This window comes from Anomaloglossus baeobatrachus, chromosome 9 (assembly GCF_048569485.1).
Source record: "Anomaloglossus baeobatrachus isolate aAnoBae1 chromosome 9, aAnoBae1.hap1, whole genome shotgun sequence".
Classification (NCBI taxonomy): Eukaryota; Metazoa; Chordata; class Amphibia; order Anura; family Aromobatidae; genus Anomaloglossus; species Anomaloglossus baeobatrachus.
Genome location: NC_134361.1, coordinates 198,547,706 through 198,571,558, shown reverse-complemented (window position 1 = coordinate 198,571,558; position 23,853 = coordinate 198,547,706). Strand labels below are relative to the sequence as shown.

General features: G+C 49.9%; 1 protein-coding gene across 4 annotated transcripts in view; it reads right to left on the bottom strand.

Annotated features, from left to right (window-relative positions):
* FLNA (filamin A) overlaps positions 1 to 23,853 on the bottom strand; it is a 139,464-nt gene that overhangs the window by 41,208 nt on the left and 74,403 nt on the right. The gene's annotated exons all lie outside the window — the stretch shown is intronic.

Sequence of the window (23,853 nt, the reverse complement as noted above, 5' to 3'; positions counted from 1 at the left end):
AGCCATCAGTCTCCGATACAGCAGTTGTGATTGTCAGCGTCTGCGGAGGGAGAGAAGAATGTTTACACCCCCAGAAAAGACAGAACAAAACTCAGTTGTACTATAGCAAGAGATTTCACAGTGCGCTCCTAAAGAAACAAAATGTGAGTATCTCCACAATGACGTTGTGCAGAGCAAAACTGAAAAGAGCGGCAGAATCAGGAGAGCTCGGGGATTTTTAAAAAGTGTATTTAAATAAAATTTAAGGGGAAAAAAAAATGCAATTTTTTTTAATGCTTGGTAGAGCTCATATCTTGCAGTCAAGTTGTGGTTTGTGTACACTGCAGCAAAAACTCAATGTGGCCGTGACCTGTGAACTCACCCCTGAAGGGCAACAGATTCATAAGGTTTTAGGTCACTTAGGCGCTGACGACTTGAGAATGCTATGCGCCCACAAGACAATAGCCACAATACAAGACCGTTAATCATACTAGTTATATTCAAAGACCAAGCAGACCACCCACAATCCTGGTCTAGACAGCCACAAGGCTAAACTGAAGCGGAAAATACAAAAATTGTTGCACTTTGAGAAAATTGCACGTTTTGCAGCAATTAAGGACAAAATCTCAACCAGAATGCATATCGCTAGGGATAGAGAGATGGATAGATATAACATTTACTGGAGCGCAAAAGCAAGATGGCCCAATGGCTTTCCAGCTGCTCCATTAAAAATGGTCTGATCGGTGGTGAACTAGTATAACAAGCCAGTGATACCACCTGAAGGTTTCCATAAGAATAAGCTACAATGCAGTTTAGAAGCCCTTCCACTGCCCCGCCGGCCGTTTAGAAGCCCTTCCACTGCCCCGCCGGCCGTTTAGAAGCCCTTCCACTGCCCCGCCGGCCGTTTAGAAGCCCTTCCACTGCCCCGCCGGCCGTTTAGAAGCCCTTCCCCTTAATTCAATAATTGTAGAATGACATTTCATCCCACATTGCACAAAAGGAATTCCCGCAGCCGAACTCCCACCGTCCCAGAGCAGTCAGCAAATGTTACAGCAATGATTTCTGTGAAGGGTTCCCTGTGAACTGAAGACAGAGGAAACGTCTGAGATGTCTGACGAGTGACTTCACATTATGGGATTTTTCCCGTATAAGGCCTGTGCTACTGGATTTCGTGTTTTCCTGACGCTCCTTGTTCAGTGAGGAACTGTCTCCAACATTTCTTTTTCCCCGACACTAATCTCAAAAAAAAGTTTCCCAGGCTCGGGGAACAGGTCAGTTTGCTATGTAACCATCAAAACAAAGTTTAATGGAATGACATCAGATCCCAGATGGAAAGTCAAAGGCTGGATTCAGGATTGCCACAGGACAGTGCTGCAGAACTACAACTCTCAGCAACGTCCTACCATACAAATACACTATGACTTAACATTTCCCAATAAACAGGGCTGGACATAGCCACCAAGTAGCTGATGTGGCTCCAAATTAACAACCCTTTTACGCTGAGGGTCACTCAAGTCCATAAGGTCACAGAACTAGGTGTGAAGCTACTTTTCACCAATTTTTCCAGCCCCCTTAATGACAAACCTGCCAGGTACCCTATCCCTTTACCACGTCAAATTGGAGTGCTGAGATCCCCTAATCCCAAAATTGAAGGGTCTGAAACACTGCATCCCAGCCAATCATGTAGGCAACCGCAGCATAGCCCAACTGTAGTGACTTCTATAGCTCACTATAGGGCGCAAACAGTCAGGACAGTCTCTGCAATAAAGACACTGCTCAAATTATAAAAATATATTAATTGTATTTTATATTTTCTCAAATTCTATTTTTTCCAAATTATAATATATTTTTCCAACTTATATTATATATTATTTTTCCAAAATTATAAATTTTTTTCCTTAAATTATATATATATTTTTCAAAATTATATATTTCAAATATTATATTATAAATTTTTTTAAATTATATTATTTTTTCAAATTATATTATATATATCAGCTTTGATCAGTGATTGCATATATGCATGAAATAGGTCTGTCATTTGCCCCATATTTCAATTACAAAATATTGCAATTTTTAATGGTTACTGTGGATTTGCACATGCACATTAGCAGCATTGAACAAAGCGATGTCTTGAAGCATCTAATGAGCGTGTGCAAAGGTCAATTTAAAAAGGAGTGAGCAGGGTCAGGTACAAATAATTATTCTTGGTGGTTAGAGAGGTGTTACCTGTCATTTTAATCCTGCCTTTGCGGAAACTACTGTAAACTTATGGGAAAGGTCCAAAATTGGCCACTGAAAATTGCAAGTTTGTTTAATTGGCAATTTTTATTAATACATGTAACCTTGGATCATTTTCTCAAGATTGCTTGTGCAAGAAAAAAAAAAGTCACCTGCACAGTCTGAATACACCTCTGCTGAGATTGTTAGTGTCACAGCTATAGACGTTATTTTAAAGGGAACCTGTCATATTAATGCTGACAAACAGTGGGCACGATGAATCAGGCTGGCAGCGTGATTGCAGTCAGGCAAGTTTGGTGAAACACTGATCTCAGAAGTTAGGGTTGGGCGATCGGGCCTCAGTTGACAGGTCCCTTAAAGTGCTGCGTGAAAGTGCCATTAAAGTGTGGTAAGATTAGAGAGTTCACAATATACCCTGGGGGTGACATGTCCAAAGATCACAGGGCTGCATCTGTTCCATCAGTGTTTTTCCTGCAAATACTCAACACGTGAACATAGGGGATCCAAAGTGGTAGCATTTTAAGGGGTTAATCGGAGGGAATGTCAAATTCGAACCCTGGTGATACAAAGGAGATGCCGGAATTCCAAGTGTTAAGCTTCACCGACAAGCCTGAAGGAATGAGGACATGATGAGTATTCTGAGTCAGAGGGTCTGAGGCTCAGCCCCAGGATCCCCACCCCTCGTGAAGCCACTTCCATGGCTAGCAGGCTTCTCCACTAATCGCTGCCGTTTCCAACATTTTTTGGCCATATATGGCAAACGCGAGCAAGAAGCGGCGGCCAGGAATCTCCAGCCCTCCCTCCTGTACAGTTTTGGGGGGATGGAGCAGGGAAGGAGATTGGGGGGCAGATTAATGCCTTGGTCACAGCCCACTTCCTTACACAACAAGGGCCTCCAAAACAAACCTAGTGAACAGAGTGAAATCATATGTTCCTCTTAAGAAAAAAAAAAAAAAACAACGTTCTGCTACATGGCAGCCACATGAGCATCACCACCGCAGCGCCGTGCCAAGCTATAAACATGCATGCAGTCTCCAGGATGCTCCGTGTTATTACTGGGCAGTGCCCATCCATGCCCCGCAGCATTCCCCGGCTCAGGAAGGAGGACGGCATACTTTCCCATCCCGCACAAAAGAATCTGCAAGAACATAAGAGCACAATTATTATCCCGTCCCTCCGATGCAGGGCATTGGGCGCAGCAGAACATGGTCTTCAGCTTATTAGGACATCTGAGAAGGATTCGTAAAAAAGGCCATTAAACAATGCCTTGAAGATCCCATGAAACGCACTCACCCACCCCCCTACCCCCGTCTGATCCCCAACTCATACTTTGACACCTGCATTGATCAACTACATGAGATAGTGATTTTTTACATCTTTCCATCAATCGCTCAATGGCATCTGCTCCGTTCCACCTTCCCCTAGCTGGAAACCAGCCGCCATGGGCAAACAACCAAACGAGCCAGTGCCTCAGTGCATTCACATGCACGCTCAGCAGGATGGAGCATACATCTCAGACTGCAGACATCTGCTTTTCTCACAGTGGAAATAAGGATCAATCATTCTCCTGTTATCAGAAGAGTCCGGGCTCGATCACATATAGTATATATAAGTTGCATTCCAAATTTAGAGGGGGAAAATGGGGGGGGGGGGGGGGGGGGGTAGTGTAAGGGTACCGTCTCACTAAACGACGTTAGACGTACCAGCAATTCCAACCACGATATGACCTGGTCAGGATCACTGGTGCATCGTTACATGGTCGCTGGTGAGCTGTCAATCAGGCAGATCTCACCAGCGACCAGCCACCAGCGACTCGTGGAAACGATGCTGCGCTTGGTAACCAAGGTAAATATTTGGTAACTAAGCAAAATGCTTTGCTTGGTTACTTGATATTTACCCTGGTTACCAGCACACACCACTTAGCGCTGGCTCCCTGCACTCGTAGCCAGGGTACACATTGGGTTACTAAGCAAAGCGTTTCGCTTAGTTACCCGATGTGTACTCTGGCTACGTGTGCAGGGAGCCAGCACTGGCAGCCCGAGAGCGATGTATGCTAGTAACCAAGGTAAAAATCGGGTAACCAAGCAAAGCGCTTCACTTAGTTACCCGATGTGTACCTTGGTTACCAGCGTCCGCAGCTTCCAGACGCCGACTGCCTGCTTATTCAGATTGTTGCTCTCTTTCTGTCAAACACAGCGATGTGTGCTTCACATTGGGAGAGCAACGACCAAAAAAATGAACCAGCACTGTGTAACGATCAGCAATTTCACAGCAGGGGCCAGATCACTGCTCAGTGTCACACACAGCGAGATCGCTAATGAGGTCACTGGTGCGTCACAAAAACCGTGACTCAGCAGCGATCTCGCTATGTGAGAAGTACCCCTTAGGGCAGTCTCACACATCCGGCATGTTGCTGGATTACCGGATCCGGCACACTCCAGTACAGTGTAATACAGTACAATGGCATCGCGGCAACCTCCGGTCATATGCCCTCATGTGACCGGAGCTTGCCGCGATACCATTGTACAGTATTACACTGTACTGGAGTGTGCCGAATCCGGTGAAATGCCGGATGTGTGATATGGCCCTTAAAGTGGTGGTCCATCTTGTAGTCTTATGGTCTGTTCTATAGGCCAAATGTAGCTTATAGGATGCTGAGGGTCACAGGAAGCCAGTGGCATGAATGGACCACCACTAAGAGGGGGTGTCATGATGGGACAAGGTAGATGCCACAGATCTCCCAGCGATGGACTTAAGGAAAATGGTGCCAGAGATGGCACATGCACAGATTGAGGTCTCTACTCTCCAATATCTCAGTCTGCGCATGCGCTGCCTCCAGCGCCATTTTTCCTGAAGTCAATGGACTTCAGGAAACATGGTGCTGGAGGCAGCGCATGCGCAGACAGAACTTGAGGAGTAGAGATCTCTCTGGCACCATTTTCCTGAAGTCCATTGTGTCTGATGTCAGGAGATAAACGGTGCCTACCTCGCGCCATCAGTTCACCCCTCCAAGCCGAGGGCCCGCAGCATTGCCCACTTGAGCCGCAGCTGCCTGGTCAGTGAACCTGCGGTAGGGTACATTCGGCCTGTAACATGCACCCCTAACGAGAAAGGGGGGAGGGTAGTGTGCCTTACCTGAAAAATATGGTAACTCAGATGAGTACTATTCTATTTTTTTTGACTAAGGGGTAGTTCGTTTCTCATGTTGGTCATTCGAGTGCAGTCAGATTTACACAATGGAGAAGTCACATTCTCCAAAGCAAGAGAATTGGATCCCAGCAATGGCTGATCGGAATATACAGCAATGAGAATTGGATCAGTAATGGCTGATCGGAGTATACAGCAGAGCCCCCGCCTCCGGCAGATAATCCGATCCAGTCAACATTGGCGCTAATTAAATGTTTGTAGCCACTTTAAGATTACATGTGTTGTATGAGATCAGAGGGAACCCTTGGTTAATTCCCCAGAGTGGTTTCTCATATTGCAGCTTGGCTCCATGAAAATGAATGGGGATGATGTGACTATTTTACAACCTGTGGATGGCGCAGCCCCCACACCATGTTTTCTCCCAAAAGGTCTCCCCTTCCTGTAGGTTTTCTGCTACGATTAGGTTTTTGCAATCTCAAAGCGGTGGCATATTGCTCGGATATGTGTTCAGTGGGAGTCTTAACCCTCAGTCTGGAGAATGTGGCACAGCACACCTTCCCCTTCACTAGAATAGGAGCATGGTGCAGTTTCCTGCATTGCTGGGAAATTGTTGGTCTGGCTGTGGCGGGAAAAATAATGGCACAACACTAGCAATATACCCCCTTTTGAAAGACCACCTAAGATGCCATTAACCCCTACATCTAGTCTCCAGAAGAAATCCACTTTGGATCTGCCCCACATTCCTAGCCAGACATATTGCACGGGATGGATGGAGGAGGAATGTTCCTGCAGGACTGGACGGGTTATAAAAACAGCCTCCTGCCCGAAAATATTTCCTGCCTGGCACGCATGACAGCTACAAGGTTTAGTGCCTTTATGATAATTGACTGAGGCAACGGCCATTAATTAACCAAGGCACGTGGTCCAAGCTCCTATGGACTCCAGTGATCGGACCTATAAAGAGATACCGGTATGGACTGAGCCCGCCATGGCCGCCTGATGAACAGCTGCGGGGAGAAGAAGGCTTATAAAGCGGAAATAGCCGCATTCCTGGCCGGGACACATGTATACATTGTCACTGCTGAACCGTCCGGACTCCTCATACAAGTTCTTACAAGATTAGGGAGTGGCGCTAAAGAAACAGAACAAGAGGCTCATGCAGAGAGCGGGGACTCGAGAGGTTACAGGATCGTATGACTTAGCACAGCGCTTTAATCAGGGGAATTCAAGGGGCTGGAGATACAGATGGCAGATCTGTCACCCATATCATCATACCAACACTGCCCCCCTTGTCCATAGGTAGGGTCTGGTACTGCAGCCCCATTTAAGAAGTCACGGAGGGAATATGTCACCAGTTGCCTCCTAACCTGAATGTAGAGACCCTGACTGTAGCGATGTGTCACTTACTGGGCTACTTACTGTAGCTTTGATAATCTCCGGCTAAGATATTAAGACACAAGGCCTATCAAATCTGCCACAATCTAGTTTTCCCCATATTCACGACTCCTGTATAACCCTGCCACCAACACTGATTGGCAACTTTCTGCCTATGCAGAGTGTAAATCCATGATGAGGGCAAGCTAATGGGGCCACTTCCTGCAGTTTTGACAAGTGATATAGCACTGGAATTGGGGTGTCTACATTATGTTGCTCTCAGATGCGGGGTGGCAAAAAAAAAAAAAAAAAAAAAATAAATAAATTCTAATTTACAACAATTCAGTTCAATTGTCATCCGACCTGAACAAATCCATAGGAAATTGCTGCCTACCAGTCACTTGCTGCTGACCTTTAAAAACATTAAAATTGTGCAGTAAAATTTCTAGGGTTGTACAGAGGCAGTTGCTGCTCATTACCAATTATTTTTCGCCTACATGAGCTTCGGGGTGGGGGGGGGGGGGGGGTCACTTCACCTCTAAATTGATACCAGTCACTATAGTTTCCAGTCACTAGTTTACAATAAGCCACTTTTGGCCAAGTAGCTTGGACAAGGTACCTTAAAGCGCACCAATCAGGATTTTCCTATATAAACCTAAAGCCAGTGCTATACTGGCGCCATCATGCTGATTCTATACATACCTATAGTTGTGAGATTGGATGTAGAGGTTTTGAAACAAGCAAGTTTGTAAAATTTGCAGTTTTTTGAATGACAGCAAGTGCCGATCAGCTGATAGCTGGGGGTGGGCATTGTGATTCCCGCTCCCCTGCCCATCCATCCTCAGCCTGTTTATGCAAATTCTATTATAGAATCATTTTACAAAGTGACTAGAAGGACCTGTGCTGATGTCATATGCATGTGACTAGAAGAGGTGGGGCCTCAGCCAACAAAAATGTTGCTTCCTGGTATCAGCTATAATGCTGAGGCCCCGCCCCTTCTGGTCACATGGGTATGACATCAGCACAGGTCCTTCTATTATAGAATAGTTTTACTAAGTGACTAGAAGGACCTGTGCTGTCATGCATATAACTAGGAGGTGGGGCCTCAGCCAACAAAAATGTTGCTTCCTGGTATCAGCTATAATGCTGAGGCCCCACCCCTTCTGGTCACATGGGTATGACATCAGCACAGGTCCTTCTATTATAGAATAGTTTTACTAAGTGACTAGAAGGACCTGTGCTGTCATGCATATAACTAGGAGGTGGGGCCTCAGCCAACAAAAATGTTGCTTCCTGGTATCAGCTATAATGCTGAGGCCCCACCTCCCTTTCTGGTCACATGGGTATGACATCAGCACAGGTCCTTCTATTATAGAATAGTTTAACTAAGTGACTAGAAGGACCTGTGCTGTCATGCATACAACTAGGAGGTGGGGCCTCAGCCAACAAAAAATGTTGCTTCCTGGTATCAGCTATAATGCTGAGGCCCCGCCCCTTCTGGTCACATGGGTATGACCTCAGCACAGCTCCTTCGTCAGTTAGTAAAACTATTCTATAATAGAATTAGCATTAATAATAGGAGGAGAACGAACAGAAAGTAGGGCAGGAAACACTGAATACGCACCCCAGCTATCAGCTGATCGGCAGCTGCTGCCACTCAATCTGCTCATTTTACAAACTTTACTTGCTTGTGTTTCAAAACCTTTACATCTGAGCTCACAACTAAAGGTATGTACAGAATCAGCCTGATAGTGCCAGTATAGCAGTAGCTTTAAATTATATAGGAAAATCCTGGTGATTGGTGCGCTTTAAGTACATGTTGATCCCAGGCTGAAGACAGCCACGTGTCTGGTCGTTGGCAGCGGCCTCCATGACTAGCCTATAGACAAACCGGAGTCCAACATCTAACCCTCCTCCCCTCTTCGCATGACACCCCAATACATATTAGATTGTTAACCAATCCAAAAGCCGGCTGTATGGCCAACATTCATCTTGTTTATGGTTAACGTGAAGGCCAAAACAAGTTCTGTAACTGGATTGTTGAGCGTTCTTCCACAGTAGTGAAGTTGGTAGCCTTTGTGTATGTATTCCTCTACCCGGCTCATACAGTAGCTACAGAATAAGGAAATGGTAGCGGCCCCCCCTGGGATTCATTTCCATTCTATGAGGCTACCTTTGTTGCAGTCCTCATCCTGTGCAGAGCGGCACGGGCGCTGGGACCTCGCTACCTTTCCTGCATCCTTCCCGTTAACCGGTTCGGATTTGCACAAAATTAATCATAGTTGGTAAATGAGTGAGAATCTCAAACCATCCAAGTCAAAAACCTCAATTCTAGGGGGGGGGGGGGGGGCACCCCGATTTTGCAAGTGTGCAAAAAAAAACACAGATCCTTTCTCAAGGTGATTGGAAGAGTTCAGTGTTCAGTCTTTGACAATCAGACTTAAGATTAGATCCTCCACTTATTTTTCTGGGTCTGGTCAAAAATACAGTGCCAGGTTCTTCTCACCCAGAGCAGAGGGACACCAAAAAAAAAAAAAAAAAAAAAAAAAAAAAAAAATTGTGCACAAAGGTTTCTATTCAGGATGCAATAAGTGTACAGCCCCGAGGGCTCCAGAACAAGTTTGGCATTTCTACAGACTGCGGGCCGAGCAGAGCTTATCCAGACGCAGGAGTCACAGGAGCCAAACGGGGGCCGAAGACTCCAGCAACAAATGCTCCCGAAGCCAATGGTATGAGAACAAAGGAACCGGCCTACAAGCTGTATAGGGTAGACCTATAGATTCTGGAGAGGAGAGCCACAATCAGATTTGTTAAATGGTGGAAAAACAACCTGTTGAAATAACAACTTCATGAAAGGATGTTGCATTTATGGCTTAGCATGACTTTTTGCAGGGCTCTTAAAGGGAATCTGTCACCAAGTTTTTAACAACTAATATGAGAGCAGCATAATGTAGAGGCAGAGATCCTGATTCCAGTGATGTATCACTTACTGGGACTACTCAGTGCAGTTTTGATTAAACAGTGATTTTTGGTTTTTTTTTTTATCAACAGTAGATCATTACAGGACTACTTCGCGTGCTGCAGGTAGTCCAGCATATTCACTAGCTCTGTATAAGTGCTAGATCTGCAGCAGAAAACATTGATTTTCTAAAAAAAAAAAAAAACAGCAAATAGCTCAGTAAGTGACACTTCAATGGAATCAGGGTCTGTCTTTACATCATGCTGCTCTCAGATGGAAAGGGGGGGGGGGGGGGGGCGGCAAAAAACCTGGTGACAGACTCCCTTTAAGAACATGATCCATTTAAGCTTCCAGCAAGATTATACCAAGGAAGCCTGCATTGATAGCTCATATTTGCATCGAAGGTTAAAGATGTTGATGGCTTTCTGATGGATGAATGCAGAAGACTTGGCATCCAAATGCACTGGTGTTAACCCCAATGGTGCAAAATTAACCCTCTAGACAAGAGCTTTTAGTGACTAGTCACCCATCTTCGACCAAGGTGGCCCAATATGTACAGCATGGTGGCTCAGTGATTAGCACAGTTGTCAAGAGGTATAGTGGCTCAGTGGTTAGCAATGCGGTCTTGCAGCGCTGGGGTCCTGGGTTCAAATCCCACCAAGGACAACATTTGTAAAGCGTATGTATGTTCTCCCTGTGTTTGTCCAGGTTCCCAGTTTCCTCCCATATGCCAAAGACCATTCCGACACGGAATTTAGACTCCAACTCTCCAACTCTCCAACTCTCCAACTCTCCAACTCTCCAACTCTCCAACTCTCCAACTCTCCAACTCTCCAACTCTCCAACTCTCCAACTCTCCAACTCTCCAACTCTCCAACTCTCCAACTCTCCAACTCTCCAACTCTCCAACTCTCCAACTCTCCAACTCTCCAACTCTCCAACTCTCCAACTCTCCAACTCTCCAACTCTCCAACTCTCAACTCTCCAACTCTCCAACTCTCCAACTCTCCAACTCTCAACTCTCCAACTTCCAACTCTCCAACTCTCCAACTCTCCAACTCTCCAACTCTCCAACTCTCCAACTCTCCAACTCTCAACTCTCCAACTCTCCAACTCTCCAACTCTCCAACTCTCCAACTCTCCAACTCTCCAACTCTCCAACTCTCCAACTCTCCAACTCTCCAACTCTCCAACTCTCAACTCTCCAACTCTCCAACTCTCCAACTCTCCAACTCTCCAACTCTCCAACTCTCCAACTCTCCAACTCTCCAACTCTCCAACTCTCCAACTCTCCAACTCTCCAACTCTCCAACTCTCCAACTCTCCAACTCTCCAACTCTCCAACTCTCCCAACTCTCCAACTCTCCAACTCTCCAACTCTCCAACTCTCCAACTCTCCAACTCTCCAACTCTCCAACTCTCCAACTCTCCAACTCTCCAACTCTCCAACTCTCCAACTCTCCAACTCATGTGCCCACACCACAGTAATAGAAACCCTAATCTACAATGACACTACGCTTCTGTACGGAGGTGGCCAGTTTGCCAGGAAGAGACCCTTTTCCTCCGCTCTTATCTCTTTAGCCCCAAGTATCCTGTATGCACCGAACATAGAAGGCAAGAAGCAGACCACAGACATTACCACAGACATTTCACACCATAGGGTGCACAACATTAAGAGGTTTTGCAATGACTGCAGAGCCAGACGTTTGTACTAAAACAAAGTATTCCTCTTGTTCTCCGCAGCAGCATCAATGACAAGAACTAAAGAAAAAAAAAAAAGCCTCCGCCAGCCACACCCTGTGCAGTCAGCAAAGCCAAGTATCTCACTGTACACCGAACGCAGCACAGACCTGGAGCCATCTACACAGCACCGAGCCGTCACATTCAGGGGCACGTGTGATCTGTGCATGAAGTCTTAATACAAATGTCCATGATCTCAGTCTGATGCTGGCCCCACAATGTTGGCTGAACTGGTCATCAAAGTCCTCTGCCAGAAGAAGCTTTGTCCTTGCAGAAGATCAGAATTACTCTTCCATACTGGAACACACCTGCACACTGCTCATTTTGGGATTGGAAGAAAGTCAAAATTAAAGGCTGAGTGCCATTTTCCCAGTTTAAAGGGAACCAGTCACCAGGACTTTCCTATATAACCTAAAGCCAAAGCCATACTGGTACTAGGTTATATACGAAAATCCCGATCGGTTCCCTTTAAGGTTCTTTTTTGCATGGATTCTCTCCAAAAATATCTTTAATGCTTGGAAACCTTCCTATTCATTTGAATGGAAAAAAATCCACTTTGCAGGAAAAAGCCCAAAATCTCATGAACAGCAGAAGTCTTCAAAAAACACAACGAACACAGATCTAGAAGCTAAACCACACGCTTTATCATGTTTGCTGAAAAGAGCGGTCTCGCTTTACTGCAGGAGAAAAATTAGCAATTACTTCTCCAGGTCTTCCATGAAGAGGGAGGGGGTCCTGCTTTCTAATCAGCCTGCCTGTGGGTCCAGACCGAAGGGAAAGGGGACGCCAGAGGCTGCTGTTGCCATGACATTGGGATAAAAACGACCCACTCAGCAGATTATTCAGCAGCTGCTGCACTTGAAAGAATGCCAAGAGTCTCTGGTGTGTATGAAAGCCTAGACGGGCAACGGAGCCGAGGCCGAGGGAGGCCGCACAGCCTCCACTACAGCAGGGTTTTTACAATGGCTGATTTGCACTGGACATCACAACTTACAGCACTTAAATTTATTTAAAGGGTCTGTAATTAAGAGTCCACCACTAATGACAAATTACACCAATGAAAGGATTGCTACCCAACAACATTTGCCTCAGATCACACCCCCTGCCCCCATTGTCAATTTTTCACTGGAAATCCTATTGCCCCTGGCAAACAGGTGTTGAGGGAGTCAGGGAGGGTCTGCCCTGCCCAAGACCCTATTCCCACATACAGAAGGTCCCCCCGCCTTGAGACCCCATTCCCACAGTCCCCCCCGACCCCATTCCCACAGAGGGTCCTCCATCCCCTCACAGCGTCCCCCCGACCCCATTCCCACAGAGGGTCCTCCATCCCCACAGAGCGTCCCCCCCGACCCCATTCCCACAGAGGGTCCTCCATCCCCTCACAGCGTCCCCCCGACCCCATTCCCACAGAGTGTCCTCCATCCCCTCACAGCGTCCCCCCGACCCCATTCCCACAGAGGGTCCTCCATCCCCTCACAGCGTCCCCCCGACCCCATTCCCACAGAGGGTCCTCCATCCCCTCACAGCGTCCCCCGACCCCATTCCCACAGAGGGTCCTCCATCCCCTCACAGCGTCCCCCCGACCCCATTCCCACAGAGGGTCCTCCATCCCCTCACAGCTTCCCCCCGACCCCATTCCCACAGAGGGTCCTCCATCCCCTCACAGCGTCCCCCGACCCCATTCCCACAGAGGGTCCTCCATCCCCTCACAGCGTCCCCCCGACCCCATTCCCACAGAGGGTCCTCCATCCCCTCACAGCGTCCCCCCGACCCCATTCCCACAGAGGGTCCTCCATCCCCACAGAGCGTCCCCCCGACCCCATTCCCACAGAGGGTCCTCCATCCCCTCACAGCGTCCCCCCCGACCCCATTCCCACAGAGGGTCCTCCATCCCCACAGAGCGTCCCCCCGACCCCATTCCCACAGAGGGTCCTCCATCCCCTCACAGCGTCCCCCCGACCCCATTCCCACAGAGGGTCCTCCATCCCCTCACAGCGTCCCCCCGACCCCATTCCCACAGAGGGTCCTCCATCCCCACAGAGCGTCCCCCCGACCCCATTCCCACAGAGGGTCCTCCATCCCCTCACAGCGTCCCCCCCGACCCCATTCCCACAGAGGGTCCTCCATCCCCACAGAGCGTCCCCCCGACCCCATTCCCACAGAGGGTCCTCCATCCCCTCACAGCGTCCCCCCCGACCCCATTCCCACAGAGTGTCCTCCATCCCCTCACAGCGTCCCCCCGACCCCATTCCCACAGAGTGTCCTCCATCCCCACAGAGCGTCCCCCCGACCCCATTCCCACAGAGGGTCCTCCATCCCCTCACAGCGTCCCCCCGACCCCATTCCCACAGAGGGTCCTCCATCCCCTCACAGCGTCCCCCCGACCCCATTCCCACAGAGGGTCCTCCATCCCCTCACAGCGTCCCCCCGACCCCATTCCCACAGAGGGTCCTCCATCCCCTCACAGCGTCCCCCCGACCCCATTCCCACAGAGGGTCCTCCATCCCCTCACAGCGTCCCCCGACCCCATTCCCACAGAGGGTCCTCCATCCCCTCACAGCGTCCCCCCGACCCCATTCCCACAGTGTCCTCCATCCCCTCACAGCGGCCCCCCCGACCCCATTCCCACAGAGGGTCCTCCATCCCCTCACAGCGTCCCCCCGACCCCATTCCCACAGAGGGTCCTCCATCCCCACAGAGCGTCCCCCCCGACCCCATTCCCACAGAGTGTCCTCCATCCCCACAGAGCGTCCCCCCCGACCCCATTCCCACAGAGGGTCCTCCATCCCCTCACAGCGTCCCCCCCGACCCCATTCCCACAGAGGGTCCTCCATCCCCTCACAGCGTCCCCCGACCCCATTCCCACAGAGGGTCCTCCATCCCCTCACAGCGTCCCCCCGACCCCATTCCCACAGTGTCCTCCATCCCCTCACAGCGGCCCCCCCGACCCCATTCCCACAGAGGGTCCTCCATCCCCTCACAGCGTCCCCCCCGACCCCATTCCCACAGAGGGTCCTCCATCCCCTCACAGCGTCCCCCCGACCCCATTCCCACAGAGGGTCCTCCACCCCCACAGAGCGTCCCCCCCCGACCCCATTCCCACAGAGGGTCCTCCATCCCCTCACAGCGTCCCCCCCGACCCCATTCCCACAGAGGGTCCTCCATCCCCTCACAGCGCCCCCCCCCGACCCCATTCCCACAGAGGGTCCTCCATCCCCTCACAGCGTCCCCCGACCCCATTCCCACAGAGGGTCCTCCATCCCCTCACAGCGTCCCCCCGACCCCATTCCCACAGAGGGTCCTCCATCCCCTCACAGCGTCCCCCCGACCCCATTCCCACAGAGGGTCCTCCATCCCCTCACAGCGTCCCCCCGACCCCATTCCCACAGAGGGTCCTCCATCCCCACAGAGCGTCCCCCCGACCCCATTCCCACAGAGGGTCCTCCATCCCCACAGAGCGTCCCCCCCCCGACCCCATTCCCACAGAGGGTCTTCCATCCCCACAGAGCGTCCCCCCCCCCGACCCCATTCCCACAGAGGGTCTTCCATCCCCTCACAGCGTCCCCCCCGACCCCATTCCCACAAAGGGTCTTCCATCCCCTCACAGCGTCCCCCCGACCCCATTCCCACAGAGGGTCCTCCATCCCCACAGAGCGTCCCCCCCCCGACCCCATTCCCACAGAGGGTCTTCCATCCCCTCACAGCGTCCCCCCCGACCCCATTCCCACAGAGGGTCCTCCATCCCCTCACAGCGTCCCCCGACCCCATTCCCACAGAGTGTCCTCCATCCCCACACAGCGTCCCCCCGACCCCATTCCCACAGTGTCCTCCATCCCCTCACAGCGGCCCCCCCCGACCCCATTCCCACAGAGGGTCCTCCATCCCCACAGAGCGTCCCCCCCCCCCGACCCCATTCCCACAGAGGGTCCTCCATCCCCACAGAGCGTCCCCCCCCCCCGACCCCATTCCCACAGAGGGTCTTCCATCCCCTCAGAGCGTCCCCCCAACCGCATTCCTACAGAGCCCCCCCCCCCATCCTGAGACCCCATTCCCACAAAGTGTCCCCCGCCCCTAGACCCCATTCCCACATTGAGAATATTGCAGCTATTCCTACAACTTGGAATGACAAATCTCGCAGATTTCAAACGTTCAGAACAAAGGAGTTTCCGGATGTGAGGAGAGTTTTCCACTGACAGATTCGGCTCCAGAGCGGTCCTGCCAGGAGGGATAAGTTTTTCCTCTTACCCTTGGACTCGAGCAGTGGATTTTATTTGGCACATGGTCCTGTAAGTGAAGCGCGGCGCGTCCTGCTGCACACTTGGGAAGTTTGTGCCCATCAATAGCCCAGCATTGTTCCTACAGTAAATGCAATATGTTCTGCCCAGTCACCCACAAATCAATTAATGTCGAGTTATTAAAAATCAAATTCAAGTTTTTCACTGTACAATCTGCAACTTGTCTCTTCGGGAGGAAAAAAGGTCTCCATTGGGGAAAAGTTTTCCCTTCTGATCACGCCCCAAGAGCAGCATAGTGTAGAGACAGAGACCCTGATTCCAGCGATGTGTCACTTACTGAGCCATTTACTGTTATTTTGATAAAAATCAATGTTTGCTGCAGATCCAGCAGTTATACAGGAGCTCATGAATATGCTGGACTGCCTGGCAGTAGCCAAGTAGTCCTGTAATGATAATCGCTGCTGATTAAACCATGATTTCATCAAAATTACATCACTGGAATCAGGATCTCTTCCCCTACATAATGCTGCTCAGATTAGATGGCAAAAAGCTGGTGACAGTCCCTATAAAGTTCAAAAAGACTTAGCTGACTTGTCTGCAAGGAAATCCCTCCTGGTAACTTATGACAACTAGGGGTAGCCATTCATCCTTGTCAGTTTAGAGCACAAAGCTATGGGGAGATCTATGGAGGACAGATCATGGATGGCTTTGTGGATCAATGATAGTAATTGAAACTGGTGGGACTGGGAGCGAGTGAAGGGACTGGGTGGATCCTTATTCCATGAGGGAAAAAAAAAAAAAAAAAAAAAAAAGGTTATATCAGGGCAGTATATAACACCCTATTGCCACACAACACATTTACAAAGCTGAATAACCCGGTGCTGAATTTAAAGAAATGATCTGCAAACAATTTCTGAACCAAGATCAAAAAGTTTAAAGAAAACTGAATATAAAAATCTAAAATAAAAATAAGATAATAAAAAAAAAAATAAAAAAATATAAATATAATCTAAAAATTAAAATAAAATATAAGAATATATTAAATAAAAACTGTATAATTAAAAAAATATAAAAATATAGTAAAATATTAAAATACAAATATTATAATACAAATAAATACAGAAATCAGCATCTGACAGGTACAGTCAGAAGAACCTTTTCTAAAACAGCAAAATGCTTCAAGATCCTCCCTTTTGGCTAAAGGGGGCAACTCTGCAAACATTAAAGGGGCAACTGTGAAGTTGGATTCTTTGTATAATGCACTGAGTGTTCTTTTAAGGAGTTGCTTGCCATGATTAGCCAATATGCCATCTCTCCAGCCATACTGAACTATATCATAGCATGCTGGGAATGGAAGTCTTCGCTGTAGAGCTGGGGGTTTGCTATGTGGTGTCAGATTTTGGTTGCAGTATATGCTGCACTATGGATCTGACACAATATAACCAGGACAGTTTGGATTTTCCACAAAACTAATCAAAAGTGTGAAGAAGTTTACAAAATAAAGAGTAAAATGAGAAAAAATGTTGATTCAGTATTTTCCATTATGCAATAAGCATGGAAAAAAACAAACTACAAGTCTGCTAGGCACTGAAGGGTTAACCACATCTGTGAGTCCCAGCACTTAGTGGTAAGTATGATACAGCACAAGAATGCAGAGCGGTGGTTGCTCAAGTAGTGGTTTTGGAGAATGGGTGTGGTGCCGCCATTCACGCAGCACAGAGCTGGCGGCAGCCCACCGAGATGACAGTGCAAGGGTGCACAGGAAGTCTGCAAGTGTAAGGAGAAAACGAAGAGGCGGGCGGAGGATGAGAAGAGCAGATGTAGAGGAGTGTAACGCAGAGCTACTGCGCCCGCTGCAAACAAGACAAGAGCAAAGATTGTAGTTTAAAGGGGAACTCCATCTTACCTACTCATGGGAGAAGGCATTGCAAGAATATACAGCTCATCACAATGTCGCCTGCTTTGGATGTGGCCCCCTCACCTCTTGGGCCCCTGTTTAAGACTATACAGCTCATCAATGCACAATTCCACCTGATTTGGAGGCGGATGTGATCCTTTACATCTTGAGAGGCTGCGCCAATGATATATCGCCCCTGGACTCAGAGGTTTGACCATGACAAAGGCAACTTGGGCCGCTTTCACACATCAGTTTTTTGGCACCAGGCACAATCCGTCAAAAAACTGATAAAACTGATCCGGCGTGAGATCTGGTTTTTTTTCCCCCATAGTCTTGTATTTGCGCCGGATTGTGCCAAATTGCCTTGCGTTTTGATCAGGCGTGCGACGGATCTGTCAAAATGTGACGGTGTGGCCCCTGGAAGAAATGCAGCAAAAAAAAAAAAAAGCATCGGATTCGGCGCCGTCCTTTTTACAATGGTAGCCTATGGGCGCCAGATCTGTCGCCATCTGTATAACAAAAAAAAAAAAAAATAATAGTATCAGGCAACGGATATATTCTCTTCTGGAAACAGAAAAAAAAACCAAAAAAAAAACTCGCCTGAAGGGGAAAAAATGGTGTGTTGCATAATGGAAGCCTATGGGCGCCAGATCCGTCATAATACGGCAAAAATAAAGCAATGCAGCGACAGATTGCGTTTTTTTTTTTTAGACTGAGCATGCTCCGTATCACAATGGATCCGTCGAAAAACGGAAGAAACGGATTGCAAAAACTGATGCGACGGATCCGTCACATCCGGTTTTTCGCCGGATTGTGCCTGAAGGCAAAAACCTGATGTGTGAAAGTAGCCTAACCCCTCCCCCCCCCCCCCCCCCCCCCCCCCCCTCGCATTATAGAAAAGGGTGCCTGTCAACAAGAAAGCTAAGGATACAGGGCGGAGTGTCAAATCAAAAAGCCAGCGCCTCATTGCAACGTACAACTGTTCCCAAATGCATTGGATCCATTGCAGGTCAAATCTTCACACTAGCCATAGACATCACTGTAGGTCAAACGTGACTTGTCTGATCTATCCATTTTTACAGCAAACTCACGGCGTTACAGATAGTCGTTGTAAACTGCTGTTGGGCGACACCACCGTAGTCCTAGCGAGGTTGGGTAAGATTAGTAAAGGAGGCTCAAAGCCCCGTTGGCCGCTCTGTATATAGACCACTCATGGATACTATTAGGACCAAATTATCCTCAGCCAGGGAAGTTGATGGGAAGAAGGGTACAAAGTGAGCCCCAATCTACTGCCCCAATCTACTGCCCCAATCTACTGCCCCAATCTACTGCCCCAATCTACTGCCCCAATCTACTGCCCCAATCTACTGCCCCAATCTACTGCCCCAATCTACTGCCCCAATCTACTGCCCCTGGAAGGAGCAGCTACACCACACTATAGAAGAGCTTCAATGTATCACTTGGCAAAACCAGGATCAAGAAAAACCAACCAGGGCAAAAATCCTCATCAAGTCCTAAACTGAAGGCAGCAATGGGATGAAGACAAGTCTCAGAATTCCTAGCCCACCCTTGTGCAGCAGTTGTGACTGTTTATGTAGTAGAGCTCAGAAAGCTAACCCCACCCCAGCTCTATGTACAAAGTCTATTGAATGTGAGCTGCTTAGCCACGGATTTTCATGCAGAAAAATCCGCAGCAACATTCTACCGTGGACACATAGCCTAGAGCTCTAGTCCAGGCAGTGAAACTCCTGGTGATAAATCATTGTATGAAAACAGCACAGCCTAAAAAGTGCCACATCTATAAAATCAGTGACTGCTACTATCTCCTGTCCTTACATAGCAAAAACCTACTGACAGATTCCCTCTAAGGCTATGTGCGCACGTTGCGTAATTACATGCAGTTACGCTGCGCTTTGTAGCGCAGCGTAACTGCATGCGTCCTGCGTCCCCTGCATAATCTATGGAGATTGTGCAGGGGCCGTGCGCACGTGGCGTCTTAGAGCGCCCGAAGCGCGCGTTCTAAGAAGTGACATGTCACGAATTTGGCTATGTGCACACATGTGCACTCTGCACCACAACTAAAAGCGCACATAGCCTAAGTCACAGGAATACCACACTGCTTGTAGTATACCTGCATATGTGAGATCTCCAAAACGTAGCCAACCCCCCACCTAGCCAACCCCCCACCTAGCCAACCCCCCACCTAGCCAACCCCCCACCTAGCCAACCCCCCACCTAGCCAACCCCCCACCTAGCCAACCCCCCACCTAGCCAACCCCCCACCTAGCCAACCCCCCACCTAGCCAACCCCCCACCTAGCCAACCCCCCACCTAGCCAACCCCCCACCTAGCCAACCCCCCACCTAGCCAACCCCCCACCTAGCCAACCCCCCACCTAGCCAACCCCCCACCTAGCCAACCCCCCACCTAGCCAACCCCCCACCTAGCCAACCCCCCACCTAGCCAACCCCCCACCTAGCCAACCCCCCACCTAGCCAACCCCCCACCTAGCCAACCCCCCACCTAGCCTGGGGACTCCATATATGTGGTGGAGAGCATACAGCAGTGTATACAACCTATGGGGGTAGGCATTGGACAACGATTTGCCCAGAATAAAGGACTCCCGTCCTGTATTCTGCCCTGACCACAATACTACAGCCAAAGGCTAAATAGGGTACCTAGCTGCATATGCACCCAAAATGTGAGCGCAGCGTTGCACTTTACCAGTGCCAAACTTACAATGGAGAAGGGCGCATGCGCAAAGACAATATTAAGTGTAGCATTGCGCTATACTATAATCATCGTATAGCGCCATCATATTCCACAGCACCTTACAATGCAGAGTCAGGGCACCTCCTGGATGACGTCCAAGCCAAAAAAAGAAGCTGCAAGAATAAGACCAAGTCCCTGCGATCACTGGTGGGTGCAGCAATGTAACACCCCCCCAATCTAACAATCACTAATCAGGGATCGCTGATATTGTATCTAGACCAGAATAAACCTTCAGGTCAATAAAATTCCTTCATACAAATCATCTCATAAATTTCGGCTTCACACCCATGGCCCAAAGGGGATCATACTTGAGTGGCACCCCTCGCGGACCTGTGAAGAAACATCAAGATATTTCAGGTCTCGTCACGTTCTACAACCATGTTCCTGAGCTGCAACACTCGACACTCCTCAAAATCCACAAGACTAATGGGTTTGTGTGATTAATCCTGGCCATTATGACAATACTGAGGGGGGAAGGGGGGGTACACCCTTAAGGAACAAATACTGTACAAGCTGTGAAATAATGAAGGAACACTGTTGCTTTCCTCCAAGAGCAACTTGGCATTGAAGGACGACCAGAAAAGGGAAGTTCTGTTCTGCCAGCACTAATGTAAATGTGCGCCGTGGAAGAGCATGGGTTAATCTGGCGGCAGCACCTCTGTCTGCACCAGAGAAAATAATAAGTCTAGGGTTTCCTGACCAGAAATGCCTGGTTTGGGGGATCTTAAGGAAAAACCATAGCAACCACATTCCTTAGGTCTGCTGGGATCATGGAGGGTCTGACCCCAGAGCTGCCCGGATTGGGGCAATGTGCAGGAGAATTCCCGGAATGACGGACATCGCTCTTAGATGGGGCAGCTTTGAAGGCAAGACCGGCCTCGTTATTTGTCTTATCGCCATGCAGGTCACCGACAAGGAGGAACACGTGTGACCAGGGCAGGATCCGGGCACAAAACCCCTGGGTAGCCCTGTGATAGGGGGTCCTCATACACCCACCAACATAGTGACCCCCAAATCTTAGTGACCCGGGCTACACCCATCATTAAGGGGGTAAGGTGTCCTATCAAAGTGGGCATCTAGCTAAACAGTGACCGTGATGCCAGGCTGACCACCCAGTGCCATGTGCCGGGCTCACCCTGTCCGACATGTGGGGCCCGAGCTGCTCTGAAGACTCATTGTAATAAAGGGAGACATATGGGAGACATCTGCACGTCAGACGGCAAGTGCCCGAACCCCAGTATGAGGAGGCCATAGTGTGACCAGCGGGGAACCGGAGACTCCAGGAACACAAGTGCTCACGTCTGTATACAGCACAATGCTCAGACAGGTATACAGCTCTCCCTGTATACAGCACAATGCTCAGACAGGTATACAGCTCTCCCTGTATACAGCACAATGCTCAGACAGGTATACAGCTCACCCTGTATACAGCCTATGGAGCATGACCATAAATATCTAACTCAACCGTTGCCACCATCTTGGCCACACACCATGTACCCCCCCCCAGACCACTCCCCATATACAGTGCACCCCCATTCATGTCATGCTCTCCCCATGTACAATGCAGACCCTTTATTACCCCAACAGTGCACCCCCTCCCACCCTCATACTGTGTCATCCTCCAATCCCTAAATACAGTGCACCCCCCCTTCACATAGTGCCCCCCTTCCCCCTCACAGTACCATCCTCCATACCTTATATACAGTGCACCCCTCATACAGTACCATCCTCCATACCTTATATACAGTGCACCCCTCATACAGTGCCATCCTCCATTCTATATATACACAGTACAAAGTCATACAGTGCCATACTCCACACCCTATATAGAGGGCACCCCCTCACCTTCCTTGATACAGTGCACCCCCTGACCCTCAAATACAGGGCATCCTCCATTTCCTATACACCGTGCATTCCCTTGCATTTCTCTCCCTATATACAAAATACAATACACAGGTCTTCCCCCCCCCCTTTACCCTTAGTACTATAAAGTGCCCTATACCCTCCTATCCTACTCTCCTATACACAGTGCCCACTATATTACCCCTATAGTGTCCCCCCTCCTCACCCACTATATTACCCTGTAGTGTCCCCCCTGTCCCTTATATACACAGTGCCCACTCCATTACCCCTATACACAGCCCTAGACCCCTTCCACCCCTCCTCACCCCCATACACAGTGCCCCCCTCATACACAGGGCCCACCCCATTACCCCTATACACAGCCCTAGACCCCTTCCCCCCCATACACAGTGCCCCCCTCATACACAGCCCTAGACCCCTTCCACCCCTCACCCCCAAAGTGCCCCCCTCATACACAGGGCCCACCCAGTTACCCCTATACACAGCCCTAGACCCCTTCCCCCCCCTCCTCACCCCCATACACAGTGCCCCCCTCATACACAGCCCTAGACCCCTTCCACCCCTCCTCACCCCCATACAGTGCCCCACTCATACACAGCCCTAGACCCCTTCCACCCCTCACCCCCATACAGTGCCCCACTCATACACAGCCCTAGACCCCTTCCACCCCTCACCCCCATACAGTGCCCCACTCATACACAGCCCTAGACCCCTTCCACCCCTCACCCCCATACAGTGCCCCACTCATACACAGCCCTAGACCCCTTCCACCCCTCACCCCCATACAGTGCCCCACTCATACACAGCCCTAGACCCCTTCCACCCCTCACCCCCATACAGTGCCCCACTCATACACAGCCCTAGACCCCTTCCACCCCTCACCCCCATACACAGTGCCCCCCTCATACACAGCCCTAGACCCCTTCCACCCCTCACCCCCATACACAGTGCCCCCCTCATACACAGCCCTAGACCCCTTCCACCCCTCACCCCCATACAGTGCCCCCCTCATACACAGCCCTAGACCCCTTCCACCCCTCACCCCCATACAGTGCCCCCCTCATACACAGCCCTAGACCCCTTCCACCCCTCACCCCCAAAGTGCCCCCCTCATACACAGGGCCCACCCAGTTACCCCTATACACAGCCCTAGACCCCTTCCCCCCCTCACCCCCATACACAGTGCCCCCCTCATACACAGCCCTAGACCCCTTCCACCCCTCACCCCCCATACAGTGCCCCCCTCATACACAGCCCTAGACCCCTTCCACCCCTCACCCCCATACAGTGCCCCCCTCATACACAGCCCTAGACCCCTTCCACCCCTCACCCCCATACAGTGCCCCCCTCATACACAGCCCTAGACCCCTTCCACCCCTCACCCCCAAAGTGCCCCCCTCATACACAGGGCCCACCCAGTTACCCCTATACACAGCCCTAGACCCCTTCCCCCCCCTCCTCACCCCCATACACAGTGCCCCCCTCATACACAGCCCTAGACCCCTTCCACCCCTCACCCCCCATACAGTGCCCCCCTCATACACAGCCCTAGACCCCTTCCACCCCTCACCCCCATACAGTGCCCCCCTCACACAGCCCTAGACCCCTTCCACCCCTCACCCCCATACAGTGCCCCCCCTCATACA